The following is a 9,390-nucleotide window of genomic DNA, read 5'->3' as shown; positions in this document are numbered from 1 at the left end:
AGGCTGCTGACCCCCTCCCAGCCCGTCGGGTGCCCCTCCACGGCAGGTGTCCCCACCTGGGACCCTTGGCACCAGACCTGCTCTCTGGCCCTGGGTGCAGGCCAGCCCCTGACACCAGGGCCCGAGTGTGTCCTGGGAACACAGAGTGGGAGGGACTGTTGCTCCCAGGGCCCTGCACCTGCTGGTGGGTTGGGCACTGCGGGGTCAGGGCGGCTTTGCAGAGTGAGTTCTGTTCTCCCCGACACATTGTGCTTGAAGGGTTCAGAGGCAGAGACGAGTCCTCAGATCATCCACTCAACAAACACTGTGTCTATTTCCTGCCTGTCCCTGGACCGGACGGTGAGGGCACAGTTGCAGAAATGGTCGCCTGAATATTAATACTTTCACTGTGGGCTGGACGCTGCTAGACAGCACCTGGGTGATTTCATTCACTAGGAAAAACTTCAGCCATGTTGGAGACACACTTGTGTGACTTATCCTCGCTTTGCAGGCAAAGCCTACAGTATGGAGGGTAAGTACCCTGCCCATGCTTGCATGCCAGTGAGCAGTGGCGCCCACAATGGTGGCCCTGGGTGACAGTAGGACTGGGGAGGCCATCCCTGCAATGTGGGACCTGCACAGTCCCAAGACCCCAGCCTCCTGGGCCACTTGCTTTCCTCGTATTCAAATGGACTAAACCGCGCCCCGCCTACCACTCTCCTCTCACTCTGCTGGTACTCCTACTGCTCTGTGCTTGCCCCCATCACCCCCATCCCAGGGCACTGCCAGCACAGGGTGGTGCTGTAAAACAGGCTTTCCTGAGTGTTTGAGACGAACAGTGAAGAAATGAAAATGTGAAGGGTTCCTCTAGCGTCCTGGCCTCAAGCAATTTCTCTCTGCCCATCTATCCTCAGATGTCAGCTTGCTGCCCTACTTCCCACGACCTTGACCCCCCTTCTCCTTCTCTCTTTTCTGCTTTCCCAAGATTCTGCCCTCCCGCCCCCCCACGCATGCCTGAGAACGGAGCAGTTGAGCACTATTTCATTTTCCCCTCACCTTTAGATCACGCCCATGTGGCCTGTGTGTGTATCCAAGTCCGCGTATGCCAGTTTGTACATTGTATGGGGATGGGGGGCTTGCTGCATTTCCACTGAGTTCTTTCAAGTTCTTTTTTTTTTTACATTTTTTTTTTTTTTGCGATAACGCGGGCCTCTCACCGTTGTGGCCTCTCCCGTTGCGGAGCACAGGCTCCGGACGCGCAGGCCCAGCGGCCATGGCTCACGGGCCCAGCCGCTCCGCGGCATGTGGGATCCTCCCGGACCGGGGCACGAACCCGTGTCCCCTGCATCGGCAGGCGGACTCTCAACCACTGCGCCACCAGGGAAGCCTTCCAGTTATTTCCTAAACTAATGAGCCATCTTCTCTTAGACTGATTGTGTTGCCTTCTTAATTTGTAGCCAGCGTCTGCTTGAAATTGCGTTTTCTGCCTTGCTTGCCTCTTGGATTTTGCTCTGGAGAGCAAGCACTGTGTTTTCACTTATAGAACAAAGATGCGCAGCCCTGCTCTCAGGGAGGTTGGGGTCCAGGGGGAGACAGACGCCGAGAGAGTGGTTTCAGTGGTAGAGCTCAGTGCGGGCTGGAGGGGGAGTCAGGGCACCTCGGTTCCCAGAGGTGGCACTTGATCTGAGTCTTGAAGGACAGATTGAAATCAGCCTCTTGGACAATGGGGAGAAGGCATTCCAGGCAGAAGGCACAGCTTCAGCAAAAATAAGGACACGAGAGGCTTCCTGCTGGATGTGGGTTGAAAGCAGGTGTGAGAAGAGAGGGGCTGCAATGTGGTGAGAAGGTGGCAGTTACCTCTCCGAGGGCCACAGGAGAGTCTCAGTGCAGATGCAGGAAAGATTAGGAATTGCGGAGGGATGGGGGTGGGGTGGGGACGGAAGCCCGGGGACAGAGGAGGGCTGAGGTGGGGAGGAGGGGCTGGACTGGAGAGCTTGTTAAGAAGTAAAACTGGCAGGACCTGCGAGGCGTGTCTCCACCTCGCCGCCGGGCGTCACCTTGCTCTTCCACTTTCACACGGAGCCCGAGGGAAAAGGCACCTGTGATGAGGTTGTCCTCGGAGCTGGCGGTCAAGGGTGGGGTCTAACAGGGGCAGAAGGGACAGTAGTCCCAGAGCTGGGCCTCGAGGAGGCTGGTCTCACCCCTTCTAGGTTAGACACTGCTGGTAGGCAGACCTCAAAACAGCATCTGGGAGAGAAGGCAGTTTTGAACAGGTGCAGGGAACTCCTGCATGGAGAGGCGCCCTGCGGCCACGCTCCCACCCCTCTCCCCATCAACCCCACCCACCCCCTGTCCCTGGAGCCTGGCAGAAGAGAAAGTCAGGCTGAGTTGACCTTGGGAGGAGGGGGGCTCCTGGTTCCTGGAGCTACAGGGGCTGGGGAGGCCCAGCCCAGCGAGCCTAGAGGGGCTTGAGATCCTGCCAGCTCTGCTGGGCCGCAGGCACAGCCCTCGCCTCGCTTTCAGCCTTCCTCCCACCTCCCTGACAGCTGCACCCCCTCACCCCCGGTACCGATCCTTGAGCCACGCGAGCTTTGCACCCACACGAGCTTTGCACCCACTCATGGTGTGCAGGTGTGAGAGTGAGTGTGAGGGTGCCCCCAAATCAGGCCCTCGGCTGTGCTACCCCAGTGCCTGCTCGACTTCAAGTCTCAGCTCAAAGCTCCTCCAGGGAGAGGCGCTGCATCCTCTGTGCCCGCATAGCTTCTGGGTCACTGCTCTCGGCACCTCTCGCCCCATCACCACAGGTGTCCTTTTCCACACTGGCTTCCTGTTACCTCGGGTGCTTCTTGAGGGTAGATGCTTTATTATGAGCCCAGCATGAGGCATGGCATGGGGGAGCTCGCTGCAGATATGGGAGCCTCTGCCTTCGGGTTCCTCGTGGACGCCTGGTGCCGCTGTCCTGTTCTGCAAGTCAGGTGGTTGTTAGAAGCTTATTAACGGTGCAAGACACTACCACCACCACCACCCCCCCAGAAAGGCCGACGTTAAAATTGGACGATTGTTGAAGGGCACGTGGAGCCACCGGGAAGCTCCTGGGCTGCTGGAAAATGTGCCAATTGTACGAGCACTTAGGAAACTAAAGCCAAACCTATGCCTATGCTATGCTTCAGGCAGAAGGAGAGCACATGTCTGCGGAAAGGTGTGTGTGAAAAGGTCCACAGCAGCCTCACGCATCACAGCCCAGACGTGGAAACAACCCAAGTGTCCACCAACAGGAGAACAGATAAATGAATTGTGCTACAGCCCTGTAATGGAGTACTACTCAGTGATGAAAAAGAACCAACGACTGCTACGCATCCAACATAGATGACATCACAGGCTATATGTTAAGCACAAGAATCCAGACACGAAAGAGCCCAGACTGCATGATTCCATTTATATAAAGTTCAGGAACAGGCAAAACTAACTGGTGCTAGAAGCCTGTGGTACTTCTGCTGGGGGCGTGGTCTTGACAAGGTGGGGGCACGAAGGACCCTTCTCTGAAAGTTTCCCTGGCTTGTCGTAGGTGGTGGTTACAAGGGTGTATGTATCTGTAAATAAACCATCAATCTCTACACTTAAGATGCGTGTACTCTATTTTATTCTGCAATAAGGAAGTTAAAGGGACGGGAGAAACAGCTTATAAAAGGGCTTCTGAGATTCTGATTAGTTCCTTTAAACCCACTGTAGCTTTTTCAGCAAAAATGAGGGAGGCCCGCATGACCCACGTTTTCTTCAGGATCCCAGAGGATTCTAATTTATGGGCGGAGAGGCCAGGACTGCTGCTGAGTGGAGGCTGCTTCCCCCTCGGGACACCGCCGAGGGCAGCCCTGATGACCCCCTCCTCCCCCGGCTGCAGCCAGACCCCGCTCTTCCTCGGGTTCCTGGAACCTGCCCGACCCGGCGGTGTTTCCAGCACTTAAGGCTGGGAGCTCAGCCGCTCCTCCACTCCAGGAAAATATTTGTTCAGGGACTTGGCACCCGTAGAGGAGGAAATAAAAGCCACCTTGGAGTCGAGCAGGCTGCGCTGCTGCGGTTGCTCTGTCTGCCCCTCCAGGTTGCCTCGCAGGGTCTCAGGCCCGCCGTCCCGGGGCCAGGCCCAGGAATCCCACTCCACAGTCGGGCCTGCTTCAGGGATGGGCCTGGGGTGCCAGCTACTGCATTCCTCATTCCGTTCCGGCAGTCATCTGTCAGCCCAGTCAGCAGACGGTTACGAAACCTACTATGTGCCTGGCACAGTGCAGGGCCCTGGATGCTGTCGGTGAACCAGGCCCTGCCCTTACCTCCAGGGTCTTGTGAGCTAGTGAGGCAGGCTGACCGGTGGGGAGGCCGTGACAGCCTAGGGGGAGCTATGGAGTGATGGAGTTGGGGCCAGGGTAGGCAGGCAAGGCTGGCAGTCGGGGGAGGATGGGCGGGCACCTGGCGTCAGGCTGAGGGGTGAGGAGGCAAAGATTAGGGGCGATCAGACGGGGCAGCACGGTCAGAGGCCCAGAGGCGAGAGAGAGCAAGGGGCTTTGGGGTGTGGACGGGGGGCGGGGTTGGCCGTGGCTGAGACCCAGGAGTCAGGACACTGAAGGCGGAAGCTGCCCCTGGCGCCGTGGGACCTCCCAGCGTGAGTTCAGGAACGTGGACTTTATCCCAGGGCAGTGAAAGTTTTTGTTTGTTTTGCAACATTTAAACACATTGATTTCGATTCTTTTTGATATAGCAAAGTATAAAGAAGAAACCGAAATTGGCCTCAAATCCCCCACCGCCCCAGATCTTTCCTGATGACATTTTAAACATTAAAATACTCAGTGCACACGACTCGAAATCCAAGCAGAACAGAAAAGTACACCATGAAAAGTTAAAGCCTCCTTCTCCCCACCTGTCTCTCTCTCCAAAGGCAATTTCACTTAACAGATTTTTGGTGTGTGCTCCCAGACATTTTTTCCATGCATATATACTTGTTAGGATAAGTCTACACTTTCACAGAGGTACACCAAAGGGATGGTGCTATATGCCAAGACTGCAGCTCCCTTTTCTGACCTGGTTTCATTTCAGCACATGCATTCGGTCCTGCCCCGTTGTTCTCTTTTTTTTTTGGGTGGCGGGGGGGGGCGCTGAGCCTCATGGCTCGGCCTGCGGGATCTTAGTTCCCCGACCAGGGATCGAACCCATGCTCCCTGCATTGGGAGCGTGGAGTCCTAACCCCTGGACCGCCAGGGAAGTCTCTACCCCATTGTTCTTAACACCTGTGGAGCATTTGGTTGTACAGAAGCAGCAGATGAACGCTACCGACTCTTCCCGCTGGGTGGGCATCTTACTTCCAGGTGTTGGCTGTTATAAACCTTGCTGGAGGAAACCTGCCCTGACAGCCGTCAGAGTATCACGTGGTCCAGACACAGGCACCTGCTGGGAGGATATACCACGGGCACTTCTCTTGCAGTGGGTTCTGGATGGAAGGGGCCGTTCTTTATGATCATCCTCCAAAAGTTCCACCAGTTTGCCACACCTGTCACTATACCCAGCCTGTGTGGGAAAGGCCCTGAGACCACCCCCTCCCATGTCACCACACATATCATCAAATGGTTCCATTTTCTTTTCTCCACTGGGATGGGGGATGGAGGTGGTATCCCATGGTGGTTTTGATTTTCATTTATTTAACTATAAATGAAGTTAGGAATCTCTTCATATGTTTTTGCCATTTGCATTTTTTTTCCGTAGGCGAACTGCTTCTTCATATTATTTGGCCCATTTTTCCAACAGGCCCCTTGTCCCTTCCTCATCGATTGGCATGGGTTTCTTGCGCGCTAATGATTTTGAGCGAGACCAGCCTGTCAAGTTTTGATCTTGAAAATATCCCTCTGGCTGCGACGTGAGGGGAATGGGGGACTGGTCTGCTGGGAGGCCTGTGCAGGGGTCCCTGTGAGAAGTGCCTGGCCTGGAGCAAGCCGGGGCCTTGGGGACGGGGGCTGTGAAAACATTCAGGAAGCAGCACCAACGGGACTAGCCAGGGGACTGATTTTTTTGCACAATAGTCCAGGCACTCGTGGGTCAGTGAAAAATAAACATTGCCAGCTGCCCTCCCCAAATGTAGTAACACTGGATTCGTATTGATAAGACACAGTTGGGCCAGAGCTCCTGTCTGGTAGTTTATGCCACCCCCTCCTCATCTTCCCCGACTGTGTGGGCACCAGAGGGGTGAGGTGACAGGGAGGACGGAGGTGTCGAGGACGGTTCCCAGGTTCCCACTTCAAATATTGTGGTCCCATAAACCATGGAAATGTCTCAGGAATTCCAGTGTCTCAGCACATAGATATCGATTGACCCACATTAGGCAGAAGTGATCCAGAGTCCCCCAAAAGGGAAATGAGGGTGCACTGGGCCTGAGCCCGTGTGTTGGGAGGTGTAGGGGGAGGTACGGGCTGATGACACAGCTGAGGAGGGGCGGGAGTCCCACTCCCATCTCCGTGCAGAGCAGAGGGCTTGGCACGCAGGAGGCACTTCAGAAACATCTACTAAGTGAAATTCGCTAATATTCAGATTTAGGTTAAGGTCAAAATGAATGGGAAAGGGACTGAAAAGGAAATGTCGTTTTTTTGTTTTTAAAAAATTAAGTTCTGTTTTATGTACAGTAATTCATTCTTTTTTTAATTAAAAAAATCAAAATCCAGGGCTTCCCTGGTGGCGCAGTGGTTGAGAATCTGCCTGCCAGTGCAGGGGACACAGGTTCGAGCCCTGGTCTGGGAGGATCCCATATGCCGCGGAGCAACTGAGCCCGTGTGCCACAACTGCTGAGCCTGCGCGTCCGGAGCCTGTGCTCCGCAACAAGAGAGGCCGCGACAGTGAGGGGACCCGCGTACCGCGATGAAGAGTGGCCCCCGCTTGACACAACTGGAGAAAGCGCTCGCACAGAAACGAAGACCCAACACAGCAAAAATAAATAAATTAATTAATAAACTCCTACCCCAAACGTCTTCTTAAAAAAAAAAAAAATCAAAATCCAGTATTTTTTGTTTTTTTAAATTGAAGTATAGTTGATTTACAATCAACAATTCATTCTTACTGTTGTGCATTTCTTCTACAAACACAGTTGTGTAACTCACCACAATTATGATATACAACAGTGTCAGCTCCCCTAAAACTCCCTTCCATCCCTTTGTAGTTGAACCTCCCACGCCACTCCCCAGACCCAGCAACCAGGGATCTGTTTCTGTCCTGGTAGTATTGCCTTTTCCAGATGTCCTATAAATGGAATCATATAGCATGGAGCCTTCTGAGTCTGGCTTTTTTCACTTAGAAGACTCCATCTGAGCTTCATCTGAGCTCTTGTATCAGGATCTGCTCCTTTGTGTCCCTGAGTAGTGTTCCATGGTACCGATATGGCGACTTTATTTGTAATCACCCCAAACTAGAAAAACCCAACTGCTCTTCAACTATAGGGATTTCCTTATTTCTAGATCCATAAGTCAGAACACTTCCTTTGTCCAAGTACAAATCCTGATTTAGGATGCAGAAAGCATGGTGCCTATTGCCTGAGGGTGAGAAGTTAATTTCAAGACCCTGCAGAGGTTAACAGGCCCCTTGTGAAGAGGGGGACCAGGGCCAGTGGACGGGACACCTGCTCCAGGTCTGTGGGACTGACTGCCCTACCTCCTTAGGGGCAGGCCCACCCCCAGCCTGCACAGCGTGTCTGGTGAATCGGAAAATGTTCCCCATTTGGGGCCCAGCTCATTTGGCAGACGGTGCCTTTATCCGTTAAGAGAAAGGCACCGTTCCCTCTAGGCCGGTGAGCCTCACAGCAGGACAACAGGATTTCGGCCCGACTTGCTCCTTGACCCAGACAAAGCCCACGGGCAGCCCCGATTGGGACCTCCCACCCTCAAAGGCTGCAAAGTGCTGAGACTGCAGACCCAGGAGGCAAGCAAGCATGAGACCCTGTGTGAGCCTCAGAGCTGGCCTGTGTGGTGTTCCCCACATTGCCTCAGGGTGCCAGTGGGCAGTCGGGATCCCAGAGACCTTGCCAGGGGCGCATCTTGACCTGTCAGGAGCCTAAGCTGTCAGGACCCACATTGGCCTCCCCTTGGCACACCTGTTCCAGCAGCCCCAGATCTAAGGGCTTCCCCCGACGGGGGCTCTTGGCCTCCACGTTAGCCCCTAAAGTGAAGGTGGTGTGCGAGAGCAGGAAGTGTGGTCACCTCTTCAGAGCTCGTGGGGAAGGCAGGCTAGCACGGTGGTTAAGAAAAAGCCCAGAGCCAGTGGCCTGTGCTCAGATCCTGGTTGCTCCCTCTGCCGATCACATGACCGCCCTCACGGGGTGTCCTGAGGACTCCTAGGCATCATACAGACAGCATTTGATCATTGCTTCCTCTCAGCAAATGGCAGACTTTGGCGTTAAACCAGTGACAGCAGCACCTGCTGACAAGGTGCCAGGAGCCCCAGGTGGACATTCTCTTGCTAGGGTTCTCTCCCTCTGCCCTGTTCCCCGGTGGGATGTGGCTGTAGGTGAGATGACCGCCCCCTCCCCACCTTTCAGGATTCTGCTAGAGCAGGCTGACCAGACCCCGTGAGGACTAGGTCCAGGGGCTTCAGTGATGCCATCCCAGCACCCAGCCTTCTGGGAGGCGTTCCTGCAGCCTGAGGGTCCACACAGGGCTCCAGGCGTCCCCAGTGCAGAAGTGGCCTGAGCCTCCCCGATGGGTCCAGCCTGGCGGCTCTGAGCCACGACAGAACCTGCGTGGGCTCGTCCAAGTTCCAGCTGATGGCTGCCTAGCCATAGACCACAGAAGGAGGAAGAATTTTACCAACCACTTTTCTCTATACCACCAGGTTCTCAAGGCCACATAAAATATGTATCTGTTTTCTCTTCTTAAGACGTTTTGCCGTATCAGATGTGCTACCACTCGAAACTATGCAAGAAGTCTTTCCTGGTGTGACTGACAAGCGGCTTTCAGGCCTGAGAATGCAGACAGGAAGCAAAGCCTCCTTCCTTCCATCACAGGGACCTCGTTATGCTCTGTGCACCTAAGTGCCCACAGAATCACTGTTCCCAAGGTGAGCTTAGCTGTCCCTGAGATGTGCTTTTCAGCTACAGTTCAGTGCGAGGTTGGCTACCCAAGGCTCATAGGACACCCTTCCCCAGACAGGGCTCCTTCCCTTGCTACAAGGTTTATGGGGTGTTATCAATCATCAGCTCCTCACGTTCTCACAAACTCCTGGGGCCTCACAGTGGTGCAGGTATTGGTATTGTTCCCATTAAACAGATGAGGAAACAGAGGTCTGGAGAGGAGAAAGATTTGCTGAAGGTCACCCCTCCCCCGACTCAGTTCTGTGGCCCACGGTGGGGGGGCAGAGGAGGGGGCTGGTGGGGAGCGGAGGGTCTCTCTGCCC

This window comes from Phocoena sinus, chromosome 13 (genome assembly GCF_008692025.1).
Source record: "Phocoena sinus isolate mPhoSin1 chromosome 13, mPhoSin1.pri, whole genome shotgun sequence".
NCBI lineage: Eukaryota > Metazoa > Chordata > Mammalia > Artiodactyla > Phocoenidae > Phocoena > Phocoena sinus.
The sequence above is the reverse complement of the archived record's forward strand: the minus strand, read 5'-3'. Positions refer to the sequence as shown.